Genomic DNA, 27693 nt, shown 5'->3' on the forward strand with positions numbered 1-27693 from the left:
CTGTAAGAAAACCTAGGGGACAAAAACAAACAAGCCAAGAATAGTCCAATGACAACTGAGCATGTTCAGCAGCCACAGAATGTTGAGTGACAGTTGAAAAAGAAAAACATAAAACTGGACGGGGTGTTGTACTCTAGTGTGACCAAAAGAAGCTGGGCAATAAAGGGTTAGGCTCAATTCTTAACAGCTGAAATCATCAGGGCAGGGAACAAGTTTACTTCCCACTCTAAAGCCTGTCTGAGTTCACATATTTACTTTATCCCATATAGGGCTGGCCCTAGAACTTATGGCACCCCATGCAAGGAACATCTTCAGCATTCCCACCACCCACCCTGTTTCAAAGGTGGTGAATTGCACCATATAGAATCAGACACTCTGCTTTATAAACTAACTCTGAAGTTTTATTTAAAGAAGAGACTTTTCTACAGACCTTTCTCTCTCAGGCTGACACCTCTCCCTTCCCAGGGTAGAAGCAGTGGGTGTTGCCCTTAACTACTTCCTGGTTCCTCCAGAAAGCACAACCCATTCAGGCTGGACCCAGTAGTTCCTTCCTATTGTTAGATAAAAAGTTCTTGCTTCTGGTTGAAAGAAAGGATGCCAGGCAGGCAGCAGTGGATCCAACACTATTTTATTAGTCGTTTTGCAAAACGGGTGCAGAGCAGTCTGGACCCCGAGTTAAGCATGCACAAATCTTTTATACCCCCCCCCCCTTTACAATTTTCTGTTAGCCACAAGTCATGTCAACTGACTGAGCCGTTAGCTGACTCATTAGAGCATGACTGTGTCAACATGTTTATTTCTGATTATGCTTATGTGACTGTCTTGCTAGACTTCCCCTTTTTCTAACACTATTACACCCCACCCACTACTTGTTTGATGTTTGAACACCATGCCTTCCCCAGCACCATCTTCTCTCTGTCTTGCAGTGCTGCTATTTAACACCAGGTCAGTCCGCAATACTGATTCACCATTTAATTGTGGATGAGAAGGCAGATCAGGCATGTATTACTGAGACTTCAGTGGGTGAGCTAGGTGCGGTTGACCTTAGGGCCTGCTCTGCTTTTAGTATACTGAACTGTTTGTACTATTTGTTTCTGCTATGAAGTGGATAGTTGAGTAGCCTGTGACAGGAACCCGGGAGATCATGTGTGTCACCTGTCCCTAAATCCAGCTCTGCTCCAAAATAGATGTCAGGGATAGTAAAATAATGCACTTGAAGGAAATATTGACAGCAGGAGCACACACATGCTATTTTCTCATTCCTGTGCAGCCTGATCATATGAATGTTTATTTGGAAATAGCTTTGTCTATGGAGGAGTTTAGTGCCAGGGTTGGGGGACAAAATATTTTCTTTTCAGTTATTAGCTGAGGAAGGCTTTCCAGCTCAGGTGTGGCCTGAAACACAGGTCTCTCTTTGATGCTCCGTTTTTCCTCTTTTTTTCTTTTTTGCCATCCACATGGAACGCAGATTTTTTTCACCCTCATGAGATAACTCAAAAAGGTATGCATCAACAAAATGAAGGCCTTCAGATCTGTAAATTATTTGCTTAATCCTTCATTATCAAGGTTCTGTTGTTGCAAAAATAGGGGAAATGAAAAAAAATAGGCATACTTATTAGTAACCTATATGGCCTAACACATCATAGTTCTGGGGTATGTATGAATCCAAATCAAACCATGCAAGTAAGCTCAGCAACTGCTTTTAAACAACCTGCAAAGCCTGAAGACATTACACTGTATAGCAACACAAAAATCAGTTATGTGAAAAGAATTTTAGGGCCCTTTTAACCACTGTTAAGTGCAAGTTAACTGACAAAAGAGATGGAGAAAATTTAGCCAGCACTGGGGGAGAAACACACAAAAAGCTTGTTATTATGATGTTAGTGCTATATGGAGAATGCTATATGAAAATCTATGGGCCTTTTGTCGCAGACAGAAGTACCTAGTATAATGTTACTAAGAATGTCAATCATTAATAATTGCAAGGTTGCATTTTCAGTACTAGTTGATTCAACAATACTGAGAGTCGCCTCTCCTATTTGGCACAAAACCGATTGCTTTCCCCCTTCATCTTCCCGTAGAGAGTTGGCAGTATAGCTATTTTAAAACTTCACAGAGATCAATCACTTTAACCTACTGTGGACATTAACTGCTTTTAATACTATGCACCAAATGTACTGTGTGTGATCAATGTAAAAGCGAATGCCATTGTGCTTGTTGTGTCAATCTCAGTTCAGTTTTGCTTGGGTGGAAAAAGGCAGGGATGGTGGAGAGATGTATTCTTTACACCTCTAACCAGTCAAAAGACGATTGGCATTTGCTTTGTGGCTTCCCATAAACCTGCCTAATTTGTATGTAGATGACTGCTTTTTTATTTTGTTCTTTCATCCAGGAGAATTATTCAGTTTTGATTTTAAATCAAATTCACCTGGCAGGCATTTTACCGGTTCCTTGATTCTATGGTTTATATACAAGGCAATTGAACTCCTCTCTTTCTGTGCAATATTTTAATTAATCCATTTCTTTCTTTGGAGAACTGCATCATGCAGAGTTATATTTTATTTATTAACCCTGATTCTTTTTGTCTTGGTTCTTCCCTGAAGTCTTAAGCACCTGGAGTTTCCCTGGATGAATCATCCATCAACAAAATTTGTAGCATATGGAACAACCCACCAGCTCTCACACCTGCCAGGCCCTCTTCATTGGGCAACTGGGCTTACAAGCCTCCATGTTAATTTCCCACAATGCCCTGGAGTGACTACATTGGGTGCTCCAAAGCATTGTGGGAAATTAAAATGAGAGCTCCCAGCCACCCTTGGACTGCTATTACTGCCACCACTACCAAGTAAGCCTGAATATGCCTTCAGTACAAGAGGGGGCCCACGAGAAGGCATTTTGCCTGGGGACTCCTCAAACCTAGAGCCAGCTGTGAGAACAAGGCCTGTAATGCATGGTGATCATTGCCAAAGAGAACTTTTCTGGCAAAACTGATTAGTGGATTTTTTCATCCATCTCTTTCTCTCTAACCTTATATCATTTCTACAATCTACAGTCTTTAGCCTGTAAGTGCATTCAAAGTTTTAATGTCACTTACATATAAACTCTGAAGGCTAACTAAAAGTCACTTAGGGAGCAATCCTATGCATGTTTAGACAGAAAAAAGTCCTACAACTCCAGCATTCCCCAACCAGCATAGGACTGTACCCTATGAGTTGTTACTGAGACTCATTATTGATTATTGGTTCTAGCAACTATGATGTTTTCCAGGAATGGTAGAGAGAATATACACCATATCTTCACTAAACATAGAGTCAATTTTTGTTACTACAGGTGCAATCCTATGCATGTTTGGACAGAAAAAAATTCTACAACTCCCAGCATTCCCCAGTCAGCATGGTGGGCTGGAGAATGCTGGGATTTGTAAGACTTTTTTCTGTCTAAATATGCATAGGATTGCGCCCTTAGTTGGCGGTTTGCTTAATGCATCCTATAATGAAGATTTCCATACCAAATGTTTTCTTTACAAATGCAGCTGTTCCTTCATTTTTATTTTCATAGGGCTCTCAACCAATTAAAGAATTTAGTGATTCTTTAATTAAATAATTAACTGATTATATTTAAATAATCTTTGGTGTTACTAACACCTTAATATAGGTGTCTTTTTGAAACATGAACATGCCTCTTAAATGAGATCACCTTTAGAGGCCATTCCCCAAGTGCCACTGAAGTCTTTTCAATGCCAGGCAAAGACCTTTTTATTTACCCAGAGCTTTTACAATTGGCTTTACATTCTCCACTACTCTATTTTTATTGAGATAGTTTTTACTCCTCTGCTGCCTAAGATGTTTTAGAGGATAAGAGTAACTCTGGAGTATAAGACTATTGGAGAATTTTGAGTGACAATGAAAATAAAATAAATCCATGTACGTATATATATGGATTTTTAATTTTCAGAGGGGGGGGGGTGTTGGTGTAAAGCAGCAAAACAATAAGGAGGCTCTGGATCCACTGTGGATTCAGTCAGTCTTAAGGTAAAATATATATGAAAGATAGAAAAACTAACAACAGAGTATTCAAAAAAATATATTTAAGTTAAATGTTTTGGCTTCCACCCTCATCAGTAGCTGTGCTGTTAAATGGATATCAGGAGTATATATATATATATATATATATATATATATATGGATTTCTTATTTTCATTGTTACTCATAGAATCATAGAGCTGGGAGGGGCCTACAATACCATCGAGTCCAACCCCCTGCTCAGTGCAGGAAGCCTGATTCCCAGGCAGTCTCCCATCCAAATACTAACCAGGGCTGACCCTGCTTAGCTTCTGAGATCAGACAAGATTGGGCACAACCAGCCCTTTGCTCATTCCTCTTTTGATTTTATGTTGAGCTGCCCTGAAGTGGCCTGCCACTGAAGGGCAGGATATAACATTTCTAAAGAAATAACAGGCAAATCAATCCCAAGTAGCCAGGAAGTGAAGTGGTGGATTATGCGCTTGCTCTAGCTAGGGCAGGCAATGTGGGAATGGTGTTTCACCTTCTTGCTTCTCAGGCAGATTTTTTGTTGTTTCAGTTTTTCCTCCTGTTGGTTCCGGGCTGGCAGAGGTGAAGAGCCCAACCCTGGGACCAGCAGATATAAGGCTGCCTCCAACCTACCTCTGGAATGCCTCCTTTTGGGGACTACCACCAGCAGAAATACCACTGACAGTAGATCTATCACCCAGGGAGCTTTCCAGAACCAAAATAACTTCCATGTCACATTAGGTCTCAGCCTTACTTATTAAAATTGGCTCTGATGCACAAGTCAGCCATGGGTACAAACTTACGTATGCTTAAACTCAGTGGGGTCTACTTTCAAGTAACATGCAGAGGATGGAGCTGCATATTTTTAAAGTCCATTATTCAGCAAATTTATCTTGCAGCCCTATATTTTTATTAAACAAAATGTAAGACAAACATACAAGGGCAGGGTTTTCGTCCAGCACTCTACAAATTATGTAATCAAGGCTTAAGTTCAACTGCAGACAGGGCTGGGCCCACTGTGATTAGAACTTTACAACAGCTCTAGCCATTATGCAGATTGCTGTTAATTTGAAAATTTCCACTACTGAAATGTCTTTCATTATGGTAGTCAGGCTGTATCTGGAAGAAAGGCTTTTATTTTGGAGACACAGTAGAGACCTTCTATACAATTGAATGTTGTTCTGTCCTGTGAAGGACTGCCTTCTCCTTGCAGTTTGTTTTCAAAAGTACTTCCATCTTTAATTCCTAGGTATTCATCCTTTAATAGCCATCCTCTAATAGCCTTGCCCAAAGCCTCATGCCTAGGGTGGACACTTACATATTGCCAAAAAAGAGGAATTGCATCTCCAAAAAAGAGGTTAAAGAGGACACCCGTTTGAATAGTATTTACATAATCAATTTTGTATGTATCGGTGCAAATTTAGAAATAATAACTATAATTTAAACAGAAATACAATACATCTCACCATAGTGGGGAAGACTGACCAGGGGACCTCTGTGTGTGCTCAGTCAGCTGTCCAGATGCTAACTGGTGATGGGCAACTTCAAGGCCAGCTCTTCCTTCTCATGGCTTTTTATCTTTAAACCAGACTTGGAACAGACAGCACTTCAAATGGAGTTTGCCTTCAAAATAGAGGACTATCCTCTGTGAAGTACGCCATCTGGCCACCCTACTTCAGGCCCCAGGCTCCGAGCCCCTGGAAAAGCTGTTGCCACCACCACCCCTTACGTACCTTTTTTCTTTCCCATCCTCAAATACCACATGTGTTCAGATTTGGGGAATAAAGAAAACCCATATCCCAAGTTATCCCAATGGAAATGTATTTGTCCAGTTTTATACTACTTGTCCCTGGTTGCAGCAGGGCTGGCAGTCTAGAGGAGGTGAAGCAATTATGATAAATGAACTTGGAAGACAGGTTTGCTGGCAAGCATTCAGGCTTACAAGCAGGTAAGCCAAGGATCAGGATAGCTGGGAAACAGGTGGAGGGGCAGTCTGGTGACAGTTTGGTCTTTCCCTCAAAACTGAGTTGCTCGGACTGAGGAGCCAGGAGGAGACATAGGCTTTATAGGTCCACTGTATCATCTGACCCTTTCTTCAATAGTGCATTTCCTGGGGAAATGCCTAACCAGAGAGCAGGCCAACAATTCCCTCCTCTGGCAAGCTTCCACGGTAGCACCTGGGTCTGATTGCCTTGGACACCTAGTACTTTACTATTTGTGATAGTTCTCAGCATTCAAAGAAATGGGGTGAGGGAGGATCCAAGGTCACCTGCAGAGAAAAAAATTCCTGAGTTGAAGGGGCTGAAACTGAAGTATCAGAAATCATCCAGCATCCTTTATAAAAGCTGTCTAATAAGTTAGATATATACATTGCACAGTGCTGAAGGAAGATGTTGAATTTGCTTGTTGCTGTTCACAGAGCCTTCTGATGCTGTGTTGAATCTTGCCAGCCACTGAATTATTGATAAAAGTTTGCTCTTTTGAAACATCGCTGTATTGCCTGTGATAGGGCAAATATGACTTCATAACAGGATTTAGTTCTTGATGCCTGACACAACACTAGGCTCTGGAATCAGCTAATCTGAACTTCTGCTCAAACTACAATGAACAGTATGGATTTTGATGGTTTCTGGAAAAAGAATCAGCAAGTTATTCCTCTGACTGTATGCATTCAGCTCATTTTAACAGCTTTGTTAAAATGACTAGATAACTGCATCCACAGATTTGTCTGGCTGGCTTCAGAAAGAAGATCTGTAAATTATAGAAACACTTTGTATCTCCATTTACAGGACTCTTTGCTTAGCTAATTTCATGTAATGTCCTTCTGACATGACATTCTTTGCATATCTTTCCAGAGAGAAAACATACTTCAGCTTTCTCTTCAATGCATGGTCCTATATTGCAGTCAGTATGTGGGCAACGTGATACGGAGGAGAGCCCTGAGAGCACATCTTAACCCTCTCTGCCACCTTCAAGATGAGAGAACCATAATGACCCAACATGATAGTCATAACAACAGTGTACCCTGACAAGGTAACACACCAGTTGGCAAGCTGCAGCCCACTGCAATTTAGCTGGGGAAGATGGCACATCAGGAGAGTCATCTTGGTGTGCGGTCTTCCCAGCGCAATCATGTTTCTGCCAAACAGCTGTTTGGTGGGCTATTGGGAGCATCATTTGAATGGTGAAGACAGCACATGAGGAGTGGTCATCCCCATGCACAGTCTTCCCCATTTAAATGGCATTCCTCCCCTCCAACCCAGCTGTTAGGCTCTCAGTGGGAGGCATGATGTGATCTCAGTGCACAGGGAAGGAAGGTTTACACACATATGTCTGGATGAGGGAGGGAGGGAGAAGACTGTTCTTTACCTGGCCATATGCATATGTGTTCATGTGGGTGCAGCCCCCAACTGACTGCCCATTGCCACATGCAGCCCTCCAAAGCAAAAAGGTTGTCTACCCTGGGGGAAACAGAAGAGTTAGGCTGCTGTGAGGGTTCAGGAAGTAAACTTAGTGATATCTGTTCAACCCACCTTTTTGACTTTGCACTATCTTCACTTTAAAAAACCACTCACAACTTCTAAGGGCACAATCCTGTGCGTGTTTAGACAGAAAAAGTCCCACAGCTCCCAGCATTCCCCAGCCAGCATGTATTTTCTATTTAAATTATAGTTTTTATTTCAAAATTTGCACATATACATAGAAATCTGCGTATGCGCACATTATGGTGTCCTCTTTTTTGGCAGTGTGTAAGCGGCCATCCTAAGCCCAGCTGTCCAATAGATAAAAGACCATCACCCAAAATGAAACAGTAAAACTGTACTCAGAGGAAGGCAAAAACATACACAACTATACCCATCAGAGGGGCATAAGAGAATTCCTTCTCGACTTCCCTTGTGAAGGGCAGCCAGCACACTTGGGGCAACCGGCTGTATGAAAGGGTGGGAGAGTGAAACACATTGCCTGCCTAGCCGAACTTCCCGAGACACCCTCCAACTCAACGGTTATATGATAAATGCTAGAACAGCACACCCACTTGCTAAAATTAGAACCATCTGGATTTGCCCAAAGCTATCTAACAGCAATGGCAACAACAACAAAGCTAAGTGCTGGCTGCCCAACTGCAGAGAAACCAAATAGCAGCAGTTTCAAATATATCAGTTCACATCGAGAGTAAAAAGAGGGGAAATGTGCCCTAAGCATAATCATTTCTCTGCTGATGAGAGCAAGGAAGAAAGTTGCATGTGAAAAATGGCCTTCATTATTCAATTAAAGTATTTCTGAAACTATAAATTAAAGTGCAAATTTAATTTGAACAGGGTTGCTTTCTGCTGTAATGCAAGCAGCATGATTGTGAAGATGTTTATAATCTGCAAAGCATATGTTTTAAAAAGTGCATTTTAGCTTGTGAATCCTTGTAAATGGAAGCCTGCCTGTCTTTCTTTGTATGGTACTGCATTTCCTAAAGGCATTTGATGACTTCCTATAGTGAAATTCTAAATTGTCTTTCAAAGTAGCTAATGCCATTGAAAGCATTCAGTGAAGCAAATATTAACAGGGCCTTTCTCCCACCCGCCCTGCCTTTTAACCCCCCTGTGGAAGGGTGGGGTGCAGCAAATCCTATGCATGTTTACTAAGAAGTAAGCATCACAGAATAAATTCAGTGGTACCTATTGTGTGTATAGGATTGCAGGCTCAAGTTTACAGAACAGGCCAAGTATCTGAAATGTCCAAAACAATAGCCCTGTTCTTGTGTCTTCACTAACTGCATGGAAAGAAAGCAGGATGATGGTGGCTGGCCCTGTCCCAAGCACTCTCTGCATTGGGCAGACAGTGAGAACATCATCTAAGTGCAAGCAGCTCCCATACATGTTTATGGTCTATATGCATGATTAGGAATCCTGGTGTGACTTGCAGAGGTTGGGCAGGGGAGCAAGGCCAGCAGGCACAATCCTGCCCTCCTCTACATGTTCAGTGAACATGTGGATGGAGCAGGTACCAGTATTTCTTCATTCCATAGGATGAAACCAGGATTATTTCATCCCCACATAGCTGGGGGGAGGGGGGAAGCATGAAAATGGCAGAAAGGGAAAATTAAATGTCTTCTCCCCCAGCACACTGCTCCAAGTCTTCCTATACCTTCCTGAAAGTAAAAACAGATGGATCTCCCTTGAAATGTATAGTTTCACCCTTAATAAACTGATCATGAGGAAATCCTGGCTGAAAAATATGAGCTAGAAAACCATTGCACTGTCAAAAGGTGACATTCTTTACGGTTGTTTATTTAGCTGGGTTTTTATTTTGCCCTGTGCTGATGAACCTATTTAGGATCCAAGTTGATTTATAAAAGTAAGGGTGCTTCCAGATGAGGCTTTTATTGTGCAATCGCCTTGCCTCGTTCACAGAATTTTACAGCGGATCCCAATGGAGACTGGAACTGGAATTGGGACTGAAAGATCCCAAATGCAATCTTCCAGTTGCAACCCTCTTCTATTTTCCTACCTCTTCTTCCATCTATTGTCTTATGACAAAGTATCTGGTAAGGAGGAAAGGAAAGAATGTTTACAAATGCCTATGGATTGGTAGCAGTAGGGAGCTGGCCATCTGGAAGTACCTGAATATAGTCAGATTGCATCTCTTTCTGAGAACGATGGTATAGTTTGTTGCGGCCTTCCCCAACCTGGGCCCCTCCAGATGTTTTGGACTACAACTCCCATCATGCCTGACCATTGGCCTTCTGGATGGGGCTGATGGAAGCTGTAATCCAAAACATCAAGAGATTGGAAAAGGCTGGTTTGATTTTTCTGTTTAAATCATTAACCTTAAGGATCTGAGCAAGCTCCGGAGTCAAGTTGATGCAGTATATAGATGTATGTAAGGTGAATTTATTGATCAATCAATTAAAACACAGCGAGTTAATCAACTAACAGCTTGATGCTATGTTAGGCATACATAAGCCCACTGATTTCAGTGAGGCATGCCTAACTGTGTATAAATCAGTTTCTAAGAATTCATAGCTCTAGCTTCAGACCAGCCTAGGTATTGAACAAACCAATATTTTAAAAGGGAAAGACTTTAAGACAACTAAGGTCTAGTTTAAGCCAGGGCCATCCGGAGAACAACAGTGAAACATATTGTCAATGTCACATGTTAGCCAAAGAACCTGGGAAGTAATAAGAAAGAAGAGTGTACCTGAACATATACAGACTTCCATTCCCTTAACACTGAATAACCAGAACCATTCCCAACACACCTGGGATTAAGAGGACTAATGCACAGATTTGGTTTCTGTGAAAGCATAGAACAACGACAAAAACTTTCTCAAGCCAATAAATCACTTTTTTAAAAAAATTGGGAGAGAATTTCTTTCAATCAGTTTGAAAGCTGGGATACTGACCAACTCTGTCACTTTTAAAACTCCCAAGCAGCAAGTTTCTAGCCTTTTAAACTTAAAGCAAATCCATCCTTGGCATTTCACCGTGCACACAGTGACCTGCCAAGTTGCTCACACACCATGACAGGTCCAGGAAGAGCTCTTCACCTCGCAGCAGCATCCTTGTCCAGCTTCTTGAATCAATGTTGGCGAGTGTGTTCTGCCAAATGAGAGGTTTTGACAGCAGGGTCCAGGTAGCTGGCATAACTAGTGCCAACTGTGGATCCACGAAACAGGAACAGTGCGATCTCTACCACAAATGGTGTGATTACTTGTGCAGGTGTGTCACTGTGTTGTGTTGGAGTCTCAGTGCTAAATTGACCCACATCGCACACCATTCATTTTTAAAGTGATACTTTCTGGGAAGAATCGTTCATCCCAGGTCAGCATCAACCCAAGATGCTTTGACAGGCTTTGCTGGGGGAATTTAGGTGTGCAGTGCAAATCCACCCATGTCTCCCACCTGTCTTTTGCTGGTGTGCATGGTAAGTGAGGAGTTTTAGGCTGCAAATAGATGAGTCACCGAAGGACTACTTAAAACTCCTATGAATGTCACAACACAAAGGCAGCTTTTTAGCTTTATTTTTGGAAGAACTGGGCACTGGCCTGGTCACAGTGCTGAGCAGGCGTTTAGCAAGTGAGAGCTGGCTGTGAGATTTTGTGTACCACCCTGATCTTTCTTCGTGCACGCAAACTCCCAGTGTCTCCCTCTTAGGGATGTATGAGAAATTCATTTCAGTTTATTTTTTTACCAGAATTTACCCAATTCTCATCTCCCAGAACTGAACTCAGACCCCAGTGCAATCTGCGATCCAGGTCCAGGTTTCCAAACTTGCAACGCAATTCACAGAACAAAAAAAATGTGTTTGAAAAATGTGTACATTTGGAAAATGTGCATCAAAAATGTGTACTTTTGACACAAAAATGCATACACAAACACACTTTAATTGACAGGAGAAAAATGTGTACACTTACAAAATATGCGTAATTGATTAATACATTTGAAAAATATGCACAAAAATATGCACGAATTTTCTTGCAAAAAGAAAAAACAAAGCTTGCAATCTGACATGGACATGTGTCAGAATGAGCTTCCTGTTGTAAATTTGGAGGACCTCGACAAGTTCGGGCTTTGCTGTTTTGCTGTTTTTCCCTGCTCCCCTCTATCTATTTTTTGGCATTATATGTGGCTATCACTAACTAAGGTCAAACTCACAATTAGAATCCAAATTATTCTAAGGTCTCAGTGTGAGTTTCAGTTGTACTCAGGTGTACCTACATGGCATGTTTTGCTGAATTAAGGCCAGCATTGTGAAAACAAATTTCCCAAATTAGGAGAGCCTGGAGTGCATCGCTTTTCTATTTCCAGAAACTTAACATCACAAGCTGCAATTCTAACATGAGGTGACCAACCTTAGCGTGGAATTATTAAGCAGAGTGAATCTGGTGGTGTAGGCTGTGATCGATCTGATTTAGATAAGCCAGCTTGAAATGACTGGCTGCCATTTTACAATGCCTAAACTCCATGTGAGGAGCTTACAAAGCAGTCTAAAGATTATGCACTGGAGCGAAGAGCTCCAAGGGAGCTGTGGTTTCAGCTGAGACTGAGAACTTATATAGGAGCTGGACCTCCACCCCTTTCCTGGCTCTCAGCCAAGTCCTGATCCAGGAAGGCAACAACATGAGCTTCCCTCTCCTCTCCAAGTAAACTCACATGTGGCTAGCCGGGCACCCTGCTGGCAGCCCTGAAGTGCCTGCAGCTGTCTGGCTCATTGGCTCCTCTGCACTTGTGGCTGTGAGGATGACAGAGGGAGAGTCTGAGACGAGCCCAAGCCACCAGTGTGGAGACCTGCAGTCTGGGTCCCAAGGTTCCTCAGGGTTGCTGGTCATGCAGGAGTCTGCTTGGGGCTCCTGCTCCCTCTGAGGAGACCCCAGGTTCCAGGGCTGAACCCTGTCACCATCTTGTAAAATGCCGATTGGCTCATGTCCCAGGGAGGGTGGGGGAACAGACACCTTTTTGCCCAATCCTGATGGATTAGGGTGTGTTAAAGGTGCCAGGAGCTTTCTTCTTCAATTATACTTCATTCTCATTCTCTCTCTCTCTCTCTTTCTCTTTCTTTCTCACATAGCCTGCTTAAAAGGCAAGTGGTTGGCCTAGAGCCCAGTGATTTAAAGCCCAGCCATTTTGAATGGCCAGAAGGTCTGGAAATTGGGTAACTAAAGTAGGTATGTATGTTGTCCCTTGATACTATCAAAGAAAGACAGTTTGCTGTTTAGCCAGATTCAGAAATACCTGCTTTCATTTTGTTTTGACTCTAAATTATCTCATTCCCTGATAATAAGACCATTTTTTCCTAATGCGTCAATTTTCCTCTGGACTGAAATTCTCTGTACCGTGCTGTGCTCAGATATTTTGGTTTTATACAAGTAATAGAGGTACCCCTAAACATATAGAGGGTATAGAAATTAATATGTTCTAAATATTATTACCTGTTTCTGGGGGGGTGTAGATGATTACCATTTTTGTGAGAGATTTTTAATGATACCACCCGTAAGCACAATATTAGGATGCTGGGAGAGAGAGAGAAAACCCTTTTTGTGGCCCTGATTCTCTCACATAAGCATCCTATACAAAAGTGATATATCTTTCACAATAAAGCCCCATTTCTTACCTAATATTGAAGTAGCTTGGAAACTGCACTTTTATGGGCTATGGGGCTTTATTGTGGAAGTTATATCTCTTTTATATAGGATGCTCATATGAAAAAAAAAAAACAGGGCCAACAAAAGGTTTTCTTCCAGCACCTGATAATTGTGCTTACAGTTGTTACCATTACCAAAAAAAAAAAACTCACAAAAATAGTAGTTGTTAGCAGCCAGTGTCCTAAGAAGACCATAATATTTAGAACTTATTTGAATAAATATTTTAAAAATTACATTCTGGTTTGGTATCCCATTGAATTAGTGAAGATGAAGAGTCTTTAGATGGCATGCACAGGACCATAGCAAGATCATCAAATGAAGAAGCACATTCACATTTTAATATTAAGCTTAACCTGGAAAAACACAATTTAATATTTTCTGTGCTGGGTAACAGGACCTATCCAATCCATTTAGGTTTCCAGTTGCAAGACTAAACTGTGAATTGGTTTCCCTTCATTTAACTTGTACGCCCTCTACTGATTCTATAGCAATAAAGCAAGGGAGAAAGTGTACCATTTATTAAGATAGAGCAAAGCTAACCTTCAATTAGGATGTGCAAATGTAGCACTGATTCCAAGATATGCTATGTACACAAATATATTTACATAAATGTAGAATTTGCAAAACACATTGCAAAAAAAGTTGTAGCCACAATTGTAGGTCTGTCCATCCCACAATTGGAAAAGTGGAACCATGGAAAAGGTAAACAAATCACAGGCCTTCCCCCCCCCCCAATTCAGAGTTGACAAAATACTCACATCTGCTTTCAGATCATCAATATCACACTACTACATGTTTTTCAAGGTACCTGTTCAAAACTGGAACTACTTAACTATGGATTTGTCACACTGACTGAACAGTTTCACAACTAAAAATCCATTTTTTTTCCACTCATACAACAAACAAATAATCATCTTTATTTTATTTTTTTTGACAGAACTTATGCCTGAGGTACATAACAATATTTAGTCATGTGCAGCTATGTAGCACTGATGGGTCGCACCCGGTCCTCTCTCCTGTACTTTTATTGGAGCCGGCCCCCAGCCTGGTCCCAGGCTGCTGCTGACTGAATTAGTTTAACACTCATGGTTTTTATCAAAGCATCCTGGGAATTGTTGCTTGGTGAGGATGCTGAGAATTCTCTTCAAGACTCAGACACCCCCACCCACTCCCCTGAAACACATTTCCCGGGTTGAGGGAACTGCAGTGAAGCCAGTTTAAGTCTGTCGTGCAGATACAGCATATTCTGCTGAGTACATGGGGTTCTTTTTACTTAGCCTTTCTCCTAAGATTTCATGTTTTATACATTTTTAGTGAATGGATATTTATGCATATTTTGCTTCTGTATATCAGAATCAAGCCTACATGGATGGATATTCAGCTGTTCTGCTTATGCCTGTTGTTGCTTTTTCATAACTCTACCGTGTGGATGGAAGAATTAGTGAGGCTCAAGCTCAGTGATGTTTTCTGATTTCCACCTCAAAGCTCAGTCTGCCTTGTTCCCATTCCGTACTGAGAGCTTTTTTCCTTTTTTTTCCAGCAGAAAAAGTGTGCATTTGGGTGCACTTCTTTTTTTAAAGCACGCACCCCAAGGTGTACTTTCCCCCATTGACTAAATCGGCTACGTAGTGCTGGTGGGTCGCACCGGGCCTTCACTCCTGTACTTTTATTGGAGCCGGCCCCCAGCCAGGTCCCAGGCTGCTGCTGCTGCTGCAGGGGCAGATGCGGCAGAAGGAGGCAGCAGAGGGAGGGCGTACGGGCGACTGGTGGCTGCCTCTCGCCTACTGTGCAGAGCCAGTCAGACAAAGGGGGTGAGAGAGGGAGCCTGAGGGAGCTCTGCAGCTCCATGGTCGCCTGCTCCCTCCACAGCTGGGGAGGAGGGAGAAAAGAGGCACGCGGGACCACAGCCACCTTCCCTCTCCTCGGCGCCCCTTATTCTCCTCAGCCCTGGGCTTCTCCGACTTCCACCTCTGAGCAGCCGCCACGCCTCACAACTCGACCGTGGCCAGCCAGCCCCTCAGCTTCCTGCCCCGCTTCCCACCCTGCTGCCAGTCCCCGCTGGGTGTGTGCGCACCCCGCAGGCTGCGTGAGGTTTGCCACCGTTCTCCGCCGCTGCCTTCATCGTCCTGCAGCACTGGCCACCTGTTCAGTGTTGCTGCTGCTGGCCACAGCAGCAGGAGAGGCAGGGGGCCACTGCCGCCATTGTCTGTGGCTCTGCTTATGCGTGGGGTTTGCCATGTGGGGGAGAGGGACCCCAGTGGGCTTGATGTGCAAACGTTAGCAGGGGATCATGTTTTAGCCCCATGCTTTGAAAAGTCTTCACCTGTTGTTAGTTTGCACATCAAGTTGTCCTTCAAGGTGCAGGAGGGGGCCTGGGGTTGGATCCAGCCCCTCTGGTTGACAGTAGGATCCTAGACTTGTTTACTCAGAAGTAAGTCCCAATGTGTTCAATGGAGTTTACTCCCCTAGTGAGCGTAGTTATGCTTGTAGCCTTGTAGGGCAATCCTACTTGTCTATTCAGAAGTAAGTACCATTATGTTCATTGTGATTTACTCCCAAATAAATGTCTATGGGATTGTAGCATTAAAAGAGTTGTGGGTCACTGCGGACCAAGTTCCATTTATTTTAATGGGGCAATGCTTCACATCTGGTTGCAATGGCTCTTCATAATAATAATTAATAATAAATATGCTATGATATTATTATTATTACTACATGTTTCTTGAATTAAAAAGGACTAGCCAAATAACATTTTCTAGCAAGTTGCTAGACATGACTTTTTGTCTGTGTGTTTTCTTTTCAAATGGACCTGCTAATAATTCTGAATTAGGGTGACCAGATACTCTAAAGTAAGTGACTGAAAGTTCATTTGTATTGTATAATCTTACAAGGTTGTATAATTTTAGAAGGGGGCGTGGCTGTGAAGGGGCATGGCTGTGACTATCATGAAGGGACCCTGCACTTCAGAATTTGCCACTGCACTACTGGTCATGTGCAGCACAATCATATCGATATTTACTTAGGCGTAAGCCCCACTGTGTTCAATGGGGATTCCTCCTGAGTAAGTGTGTTTAGGATTAATTGCACAATCTAAGTTGTATATTATGGCTTATACTCATTAAAGATACAAATACTGTAGCATAAGTCCCATTCCATCCTTTGGTTATGATCCTGGGTTGCAAATGGGACCAATCCTCATATGCATTATTGTTTATGGGCTGTTTATTACCTGGTCTGCCTCCCCACTGAAATTCTATGCCAGTTCTTGTACATTATCTTGTGGGATGGCCTAAAAAGCTAGTGGAGGAAAACCAGCCCCATAAATAACAATGCACTGTTGCTTGCACATCCATCCAGCAGCCTGTTGGTTTAGGGCCTAACGGTCTAACGACATTGTCAGAAACGCCTGAACCTTTGATCTCAGCCTCAGGCTGTCAAAGGCATTAAAATATTTATATTCCACAGGTCCAGTTGTGAGTGTCATGTATTCAGCATAGCTTTAGGAATTCAGATCCTGAGCCAGGAGTCATCTTGTGTTGATTGATGGCCCTTTGTCACTCAGTTTTCTGGGTTGTGACCCCTGGAGACTCAAAAATGAACATAACAGCATCCCTTGCTCAGTGAAGCAGGGATGCAGGACTGAAAAAAACAAACGGTTCTGTCAAAAAATAAAGTGCTTTGCTCAGAATGATCTGTCAGAGTTTCAAAGCTTCTGACAGGTTTAGTATTCAAGGCATAGGCGGGAATTGTTGATGAATGCTGACAAAGCTGTCTGGGGCATTTATTTCCTGTTGGAAAAAAATTACATATTAATACTCTTAAATATTATTTTATAATAAATCTCTATCTTTGGGGATTTTTTTAAATCCATGGAACAGCCATATCATCATTACCAAAACAAACAAAGAAGGCTAGAAAAGTTATGTTATGGCATAGTGTTTGTAGCTGTCTTCAGAGCAGCTTTAAAAAAATCATTTTTAATAATATATAAGCTGCTGCCAAGTTGATACAAGACAGGATAGTGGTGAAAAATGTTGTGACCTGCATTTCTTAGTATGAATTAAAGCTTTTTCATATGCCAAAATTATTCTTTCATAGATGAGGTCATTGACCTGTTCTGGTGGTAAACAAAGTACAATTATAACATGGGGGGGCGGTTCCTTTCAGAAGGATGTGCTTTGGATCCGAAGGAACAAAGGGAATAGCTAGAACTAATGCTGTGCCAAATCCTGCCCCCTATTTTCAGGATTTTTTCTCTCCCTGCCAAAGAGGCATTTTGTGCCTCTTTTGCAGGGTTGGGGAGAATTTTGAATCATTTTCACCTTGGGGAGGGGGACTGGGTTTCTACACATCTTTCTAAGTTTGGGAGGTAGCTAAAGAATCTTTTTTCTGTTTTTGTTTTTACTTAAAAAATGCCCAGTGCACTTGCAGCAGCATGAGACTTTATAGACAGGCTTCTCCAGCCTAGAAGCACTTCTTGTGCAAAGACTTGCAAAAAGTCCCTAGCTGCTGCAAACAAGAACAAATGGGACTTTTGGAGCTTTAGAAAAACTCTTCTCTTGCTTGCTCTGTGTTGCTACAAGGAAGAACAGATTTTTTTCTAAAGCTCTAAAAGCCCTGTTTGCTCTTGCTTTGCAGAGCTTCTGTAGCCCCAGAGCCCTTCCTGACTGCCTATAGGAGAGGGCGAGGTCACATGGTCTCCTAGGAGTTCTGAAAGAACTAGCAAGCTGCAGAAGCCTCTGGATAAAGAGTCTGGGGACTGCTGCAAGTCTAGGGGTGTTTAAAAAAAAATAGAAAGAAAATCCCTCAGCCACTATCTACACTTAAAAAGGTAAGCAGAAATCCTGTCCTCCTCCCCAAGGAGAAAGTTATTCGAAATTCTCACCTCTCCCAGCCTCTTTCGCCAGAGCTTTCATTTCCCCCCCCCCTTCAAAATGCTGAAAAAGAAAGAATTGAAATATTCTGCACAGCACCAGGTAGAACATCTACTTATTAAACACATTTGTTTCCTGAAATTCCTCCAAAGAGTTTAGTGTATTAATTCCCATTAATACAGCATCTAAATTGTGGGAAGGAAGGGTTTGCACCTAGCCAGCATTTGAAAAGACTGTCCTTGCCCTACCTGTTTTTCAGGTGTTTCAGGTTTGTGCCTGCAAGAGGCACATGCTTTTGGCACAACCAAAAGGAGAGTTAAAGGGCTCTTGGCCTTTGGCTCGAGATCAGGGCCTATCAGGGATCATTGGACTTGGCTTGGGGGCGGGGGGGGATACATTGTATTTATTGTTTATATTGTATTTTTTATCAAGGATTGTAGTATTTTGTTTTAAGGGCACATTTTAAATTTATTTTTAGTTTTAAAATTCAGTTCCGCTTGTTAATACCTTTGGCAAAAAATAATAATAGAAATTTGCCATTTTATTTTAGACTATTTAGGGTGGAGTCCTATGCATGTTTAGACAGGAAAAAAAAGTCCTACAGCTCCCAGCATTCCCCAGCCAGCCATGTTTTTCCATCTAAACACGCATGGGATTGTACCCTAAATTGTGCATATCTGTTGAGATTAGCCCAAGTGGTGCTGTGGGCTCTGTAGTTTTAGAGTCAGAGTGTGATTCAAAGGTGGACCAGCGTGGTTTAAAACCCAGTTCAGCTGTGTGGCCTGCATGTTTCACTCGGCTGGGCCTCTCCTCTGATGGTGGGCTGAGGGAGTTAAACACTCCTGAGCAGCTGCACGTTTTGAGCTTGAACAACATGTCTACAGCTAATAAAGCTGATAGCCTCTCTGATGGAATCAGGCAGGCAAGGGGAGACTGGGCTAAGGGAGGGTTTCAGACCTGTTTCTTGGGAATGGAAGTATCTGTAGAAAGCAGAATAGAAATGCCTTCTTTAACATACTGCTGATTAACGGGCTAGAGTACCCTGTCGGTTTGATCGTAGGGAGAGGGCTCGGACACATACACCCTTGCATTTAAGCCAGTGCCGAGGCTATGGAGCCTTTGCTGGGAACATTACATCTTTATTGCCCCAAACCCTATCTGCCTGGAGTTTTCATTGTCTGAGCTGCCCAACACACTTCTCACCTGGATTCTCCATCAAATTTGGACCTTTACCTGCTTGAACCTTGTATCATTGAAAACTTACCTGGAACTATCCTGATGTCAAGGGCTCCTTGGAGGCCTCTCTCAGTCTAATCCAGTAGCTAAGTCCAGACACAGACAAAGGGATTCCTTTCAAAGCTTTATTCTTCTTTTACAACTTAACTCTACCGTGTGCAACTAGATCTGAGCAGCACAGTACCTATGCCCTAAGTTGGAACAGTTGGTCCCCGTTTGAAAGGGAAATACTGGCAGACCCCTGAACTTAAGGACTAGGGAGAGTCCCTCCCCTTTTCCCTTGGATCCTCTGGGCACAACCATTGTTTGCACGCCAACCGGGCACTACGCCTCCTTTCTGCGCCCTCCATTTGGCGCCGCTCTCTGCGTCAGCGTCGCGTGTCCACCAAGTCTGCTATCTGCGCTCTGTCACTCCCTGGACTGCTATCTAAGCTAGGAATGCTGGTGGGAGGAATCTCCGTCAGCTGTTGGCCCTGGGAAAGAGGAGTGCGCTCCTCTCCCAGGAGCAACTGCTCTTCCTCAGAATCAGAACTACTCTGGGATTCTATGGGCTCAGTGTCCACCCTGACATCTGAATCCTGGACTTAATCTGTTTAGGAGCATGGATCATAGAGGCCCTTCATGGAACCTCTCCACTGCCTGGTTCTCTTTTTCTTGGCTGGACTTATCATTTTAATTGCCCAAGATATTGATTTGCCTGGACTTACCATGAATTATAAACTTGAGACTCTTGCCTGCCCTGGAACTGTTACCAGGAGCTTGAGCAAGGGCTGGTGTGCCTATGTTGGGAATGTCATCTTAAAAGCCCATAATGCTCCTTTTCCTGGACTTATTGTGACCCTTGAGCTTTGTGCCTGGACACACATACCGTGGAGATTCTGACAGTCTGGCCTCCAGCCCCACTCAAGAGCTTTCCATGGTGCTGATCTCTTTCCATCTCGCTTCCCTGAGAATCCTGACCTCACTTGACCACTGCAAAAGCTCTGACCCATAGCAGAACCCTGCAACCCAGGGTACAGTGCAGAGCATCAACAGAACCCATGGCCTGAAACAGTACAGGCATTGGATGACCACCTGGAGTGGATCACAGGGCTGTGCAGGCTAGCCACCACTGCTGTGCCCCACTGCCACATCCCCCCAATAAACATCCATTTCACATGTGCTGGAAGGAGTTTTCTGCATATACAGATTGGCCAGCATCTTTCCTTGCCTGAAGAACCTCTCCGTGCAGACATCTGTATGTGCAGGGACCTCTTTGTGGCAAACATCAAATGAACATGCATCATGGGAGCATGGCAGCTGTACATGGCAGCGGCAGTCGGCAGAGCTAATCCACATGTCCCTGCAACCCTGGCCATGTATTAATTCAATGTGTGGCTAAAGTCGCTTCAAGCAGATGTTTTCCATTCCCATATTCAGCTGCCTGCAATCTAGTGCTGAATAATCGAATGATGACCATTTATAAATCAGCCTGTATTCAAAAACCTTTAACAAACTCTTCATTACTTTCCATTAATGGGCCAACTGGGTCTTTTTATGTTCTGTTTTTATAAGTCAACCTTTTGCTCTCAGCTGAAATCCCATTAAAACATTTTATGACCAGGTAAACCTCTCTGGTTGCTGACTTGTTACACTGTTTTGCTATGTGCTCCAGCCTCTTAGAAAACACATTAATCACAATACTGAGGCTGTTGCAGCAAAGCCTGCATGGTATTTCGAGACCAAGGACCTTGCAGGCAGTGAACAGTGCTCCAGTACAGAAGCAAGGAATATATTAACCTTGGCCCATCCAGGATCACTTTTCATGGGATATCTCTATTCCTTCCCTAACATTCTCTCTCTCTCTCTCTCTCTCCCTCTCTCCCTCTCTCCCTCTCTCCCCCTCCCTCCCTCCCTCCTACAGAGACACAGAGAGCAACTGAAACATGTTTCTTGATTTAAACACTTCAGCCTGCCATGCTGAATATACAGCACTTGACACTCTGGTGCCATTTTTCCTGTACTACAAAAATATAGTCAGGAATATGTAATGTGACATTTATGCTTTAATTCATAGACTCATAGGGTTGGAAGGGGCCTACAAGACTATCGAGTCCAACCCCCTGGTCAATGCAGGAAGCCTGATTCCCGGGCAGTCCCATCCAAGTACTAACCAGGGGTGACCCTGCTTAGCTTCCAAGATCAGACGAGATCAGGCACATCCAGCCCTTCTTCCTGCAATCTCCAATGCTTTTATCCTTATACCTTCAGATATGCAATAGCAAAATGTTTGTTTGTTTGTTTGTTATATTTTTTGCCCACCCAGTAATATGGTATTGCTGCTCTTATTGTTCTGTGAGGAAGAAGTCTCTGACTTTTGATGCCATTTCCATACTGTCAGATGGAACAGAAGGGCAAATTGCCTATTGGGTAAGCGTTGTGGAAAATACAATGATCCATGAGTCTTATAGTTGAAAGAAGAGTTCCTCCAGACTGTTATTAAGAGACACAAACCTTGGTTAAGGATCAGGTCAGACACAGACCTCCTCGAGACCTCATGTAGCCTAGGTTTGGCATTGATTTAGCCATATAATTCAGGTATTCCAGTGTTCCAGCCTTTCTCAACCTGTTGCCCTCCAGATGTGTTGGACTGTTTTGGGGCACAGGTGGTGGTGGGGATACTTACAGTTCCTCATATGATACCTGTAAGTCTTCCCCACAGGGAAAAAAGTAGCTTCAGGTGTATTTTCACTGGAAAAATGGCAAAGGGGAAAAATTAATACTCTTTCCCCAGTCCTGCAGCTCGAGTCTAACTGGAGGGTGGGGATGGCAGGGCTATTAATTAATGTCTATTAATTTCTCTTTAAAATGAAGGAGATCCTAATTTCAGCTCTCTCTCATCATGTCTAGTCTGGCCCTCAGCTTCAGACAATTCCAAGAACCTAAAAATGTGCACAGCACTGTTTCTCCCTCCCTGTCCCCCCCTCCACCCGAATTTGGTTTCTGCCATTGAACTGTGAGCTCTCAGCAAATGCCATACCATTGCTGCTCCATCATTTCTGGGGCCTGGAGAAAGAGGCAGAAAGAAGCCCCTGACCAGGAGCAGACAACTACTGTGGCCATCAGGGGCCTGTGAAAAAATGATGAGGCCATCTAATCTGGATGCTTCTGACACTATCACTCATGTTCAGATTAGGGGGTTCGGGGTCCTATTTTCCACCCGAGCCAGAACCAAAAAGTTACATTAGTTGGATTTACTCAACTCTCTCTGTGATCCGTATTGGTTAGAAGTGTCACACCAACTGCCATTGGCTCATTTGCCTCCCTTCACCAGAGAGTTCACACTTCAACATAAGATGCTAAAATAGAAGCTAGGACCGCTCTTTGGTTGGGTAAGCAAATGGCTTCCCTATAGAAGCTGGAGGTTTTCATGCAGTGATGCAAGGCTTTTTCCAGAAGGAGTAACAGATGTGTTACTTTATTTAAACGGCATTTAACTGTTCCAGATGAAGTCACAATGTTTGCTAAAGAGAGACAATGGAGAAGGATAAACTTGGTCAGCCTTATCCAAAATTCTAGGGACAGGAAAAAGCAAATAGCTTTCTTGACCCTACTATTGTTCACTTAGACCTGGAGATGATACTGAACAGCCATTATTACTCACAGTACACACACATATGAAAGATAGCTAGCTGCATTGCTGATTTAAAAAATAATAACTGAGAGGTTTTTGAAGATGTCAGGCTATTCCATTACTCTGATAAAATCCAATATTGGATATTTGCTATCAGGGTATTTTGGAGGATCTGTTCTGACTAAAGATCAGGATCTGGTTTGGTACCTAACAACAGCTAAGATCTTAGGCTGCAGTCCTATACACATGTATCCCATTTAACACAGAAGGACTTACTGCTAAGTAGACATGCATAGGATTGCACTCTTAATTGAAAAAAAAGTGGTGGAATTCTGTGCCTCCATCATTGAGAAAGTGGTTAATCAAAGTAGGAAAGAGAGCAATTGTGTTCACACTAACTGAATTTGTAAGGCTGAAAGCGGGTAGACAATGACTAGCTAAATTTAGAGAGTCCTGGTCCTTTCCACTGAATTTAGGAAAAGCGGGTACAACCTGGACATTAATAGTGAATATAGATGCTTGTCAGTGGTGTAAACAGCAGTGTGTAGGCAATGATTAGTAAACGTTAGAGAGTTTTTGTTCACTGTTCATGTTTTGTGAAGGATATAGATATAGATCCAAAGAGGGCAGATAATGATCCATTAAATGTAGGGATCTATGACTCTCCTTAATCAATTCTAAGATAAGTTATATGCGCAAATAAATATGGTATTGAAGATATGGTAATATTTGTTAATTTTTAACTGCATGTTGCATACCTGATATTAAGGGTAGTATCCAACAGTGCCATTTCACATACTCAAATAGTGCTAGTGGAACTCCACCAAATGTTTCTGTTGCGCAAGCAGTTTCACATTACACATGTGCAACAGGTTGCACAAGTGTAATGCACAACCACTTGCGCAAATGCAACTTTAGTTGGATTCTCCTCTTGCACATAGTTCGGAACTAGTTTCCGCTAGCAAAACATCATTTGCACTAACAGAATGACACAGTTGGATACTGCCCTCGATGTTTATAATGAAGTGTTTATACTTCTCTGTAGTAGTAGATTATGTATGTTATTAAAAATTAAAATGCTTTACCAAACTGTTTTTTAAAAAAGTCTAGAAATGCTAATTTCATGGATTATATTTTTAAATATTAAAAATAGCATGAAACACGTATATTGTAAATAGCATTTAAATATTATCAGTCATTGGGTAAAAGAAAAAAAATTGCATGTTTGCCTTCATATTAATTATCATCTACTGGTTCTGAATCTGTTATATACACTTATTTTTTTATTATGTAAACCAGTCAGAGCTCTTGCATAAGTAGCATATACTGGTATTTTATTTCCATCTTTCATCCCTGAATAATTCCATAATGAGTAAGTTAGCAAAGATTAACTTCCACATAAATACCACAAATCAAAAGCTTTAATAAGTACTTTGAAGACATAAGGTATGTTATTGTTATCCAATACTGCTTAGTTGAATGGTAAACTGAAAAGAGTACCTGTTGTGCAAAACTGGTTTTCCCTTACATCCTCTTACTGCATTTCCACTGGCCTTAGATCCATTTCATAAGCTGGGAACCAAAGAGCTGCTTTAGGTATACCCAAGGGCTTGCCAAGTAGGGTGTTTGTTTGATTACTCTTTTTCTTTGAACACCAGATCCCCATGCTATACCCCAAACGGCTTTTGAACATGTGTGGCATGAGGGGTTGTGTGGGTGTGTGATCATGTTTATAGCTTCAAAGACCTCTTTGGTGCATGAAACCAACTTTGTGGTTCTTTGGATTTCAGTCATAAGCTTTTCCCATTTAGAGGTTGCATCTTGTTAAAAGCCTATGCTAGTTTGGGATGCCTGAGCAGCATCCCTGTGCTCACCCAGAATGGGGTGGAGGTTTAGTGTGCTTTCCAAGCGAATACTTACAAAGCCTCAAGAATACTTACGGAGTGAATCCTCCACTGCCGTCTTCTCCCCCTGTTCCAAGGTGAAGAAACATTGAGACAGGTGAGCGCAGAGGCAGTGACAGCTGCAGGTGCTCCCAGCCCTCAATGGAGGATCTTTTCCCACCAGGGACTGGGACTTCCAGAGAGGCTGGGGAGCTGTCCAGGCAGGGCACAGCGAGGCTGAGGTAAGATAAGATCTGCAGAAGTGGCTAAGGAGCTGTCTAGCCAAGGTGTTAGCCTCTAGCACGAGGAGCCAGGCAGAAGGGGATGACACCAGCAACAGCTAGGGAGCTAGGGAGTGGTTGTGTAGCTGCCCCTCCTGCCCTCTCCTTCCTGGAGTATCAGGAGGGCATGGACTGAAGTGAGCTGAAGTTCTTGCATTTTCTTCTTCTCAGTAGGGCTCAGGGGCATCTTGAGAGTCTGCATCATGCCAGCCTCCAAACATACATTTCCAGTACCACCCCGGCCCATCGGGCAGGGCCCTGGAATTCAATGGCTTCTCTGCTATTTCTGCTAGAGATGCCAGTGCAGTGGGGTGGGGCAGCCCGCATTTGACTACAGAAGAGAAACCCACCAAAGACAAGGCAATGGACGTCTCTAATTCGGAAGCCCTGGTTCAGCTCTTATGCTGAAATGTACTCCCAAAAGCCGTGTCCCACCCAGCGGTGTAGTGGTGGCAGATCACACCGGGGCTTTGCTCCAGCACTTTTTTTGAAGCCAGCCCCCAGCCGGGTCACAGTCTGCTAGGGAAGGAGGAGGGAGCAGAGGGAGTGCAGGGGGCTGCCTCTTGGCTGCCTCTCCTCTACTATGCAGAGCTGGCCAGACAAAGGGAGCGAGAGGGGGGGGGAGCCTGAGGGAGCTCTGCAGCCTCCCCCCCCCCCGCCTTCTCCTCCTCAGCTCTTGGCTTCTCCACCAGTCCCTGTTCCATGCCTGCATGCCTGGTGCTGTCCTCATCTCCTGCAACACTGGCCGCCCATTCAGGGCTGCTGCTGCTGGCCTCGGGGGCAGGGGGGTGCTGCCATCATTATTTACTTATGGGGCAGGGCAGATGACTGGTTTGTGCCAGTTTTTAGGATTTATCACACAATCCTATGCATGTTTACTCAGAAGTCAGTCTCACTATGTTCAATTGTCAATTGGGCTTTCACCATCTAATCAAAGCTATGGTTTTCCCAGTAGTAACGTATGGCTGTGAGAGCTGGACTATAAGGAAGGCTGAGCGCCGAAGAATTGATGCTTTCGAACTGTGGTGCTGGAGAAGAATCTTACGAGTCCCCTGGACTGCAAGGAGGTCAAATCAGTCCATCCTAAAGGAAATCAACCCTGAGTGCTCATTGGAAGGACAGATACTGAAGCTGAAGCTCAAATATTTTGGCCACCTAATGCGAAGAGAAAACTCCCTGGAAAAGACCCTGATGCTGGGAAAGACTGAAGGCAATAGGAGAAGGGGACAGCAGAGGATGAGATGGCTAGATAGCATCACTGATGCAATGAATATGGACTTGAGCACGCTCCGGGAGAGAGCGCAGGACAGGAAGGCCTGCCTGGTGTGCTATGGTCCATGGGGTCACGAAGAGTCGGACACGACTGAACGACTGAACAACAACAACAAAGTGTATGTAGGGCTGCAGCCTTAGCTGCCTTCCCAAGATCTCTGTAAATTTAATTCGAAATAAAGACCCACTGGAATGTACTGTTCATTCTTGAACATTAATTTCTACAGTAAGCAGAATGGCCAAATGCAACCTGCTCTGTGAGCTACACTTTTTGGTACAAGGCTGGCATGTATCTGGGCAAACAAACCCTGGTGGAGGGAAGGGAAACAGAAAAAATCAATTGGGGGGAGAGGAAGGTGTAGGTGTGTGTGTGTGTGTGTGTGTGTGTTTCAATCCAGCTGTGTGTGTGGATGTTTCTGTTGCGGGATGGGAGAGATATAATGAAGGAACTTAGGGAAGGCTAATGGGTAATGTTGGGGCACTAAGGGAGTGTGCAGGGGGGCTGTTTAAATGAGAAGGGATCCGTCCATGAGGGCTGAGTTGAGAGGGTAAAGCTTCCATAGAGTATCATATTTTGAAAACCTAAAATGTTTGTGAGTGAGTGAGCGAGCGGGTGGGTGAAAAAGATTAACACCCCTGCATTTTTTCCTCAGACATCCAACTGAAATATTCTCTTACTCTCAGCTGCACCGTTTTTGGATCCCAGTTGAAGGCTGCATATCTTACACGGTTGTACAATCTTAGGAGGGGCGGGGCTGTGAGGGGGCGTGGCTGTGGCTGTCACGAAGGGACCCGGCACTTATGAATGTGCCACTACACTACTGGTCCCTCCCCACAAAAGGAAAACAAACAAAGGGGCTCCCAGGCAGTAACGAGCTCAGCCTGGGGCCGGCCTCTGATCACCAGCCAACTCCAAGTGCACCTGCTCCTCCCAGTCATCCTCTGTCTGTTAGACCAAGTATCCTGATGCACTTCTAAATTGACTGGCTCTGGTTTCGACTGCAATTTTACAGACTCCACTTTTACAATGAGAGCCCTAGTTTGAATCATGCTTCTGCCATGAACACAATGGGTGGCCATAGATAAACCTCTCTCTCTCTCCCTCCCTCTCCCCACCATCTGTAATATGGGAATAATAATACAAGAGGAGCCAAAATGCCTCCTCAAAGAAATCCTTAGTTGAGAGACAACCCTAGGGAACAATTCCCTAAAGTCACTGTCTACAAACTCCAGGCAGCAGCCACATTCACACATTACACTAAACCATAGTTACCATGATGCCTACAAGTGGGAAGGAGCCACAGTGAGCCTTGGGCTCATGCACTCACATTTCTGTTTTTTATTAACCACAGCTCAAAAGGCATCTG

General features: G+C 43.4%; 1 long non-coding RNA gene across 1 annotated transcript; it reads left to right on the plus strand.

Annotated features, from left to right (window-relative positions):
- Positions 1-875: 875 nt before the first annotated feature.
- On the plus strand, positions 876-26527 carry LOC146350220 (uncharacterized). The gene is made up of 4 exons (XR_014789203.1): positions 876-945; positions 6887-7064; positions 12594-12690; positions 26007-26527. It is a non-coding gene; the product is annotated as an uncharacterized LOC146350220 (long non-coding RNA).
- The last annotated feature ends 1166 nt before the right edge of the window (positions 26528-27693 follow it).

This window comes from Heloderma suspectum, chromosome 3 (genome assembly GCF_057233095.1).
Source record: "Heloderma suspectum isolate Gila_16-S chromosome 3, 16-S_ref, whole genome shotgun sequence".
Classification (NCBI taxonomy): Eukaryota; Metazoa; Chordata; class Lepidosauria; order Squamata; family Helodermatidae; genus Heloderma; species Heloderma suspectum.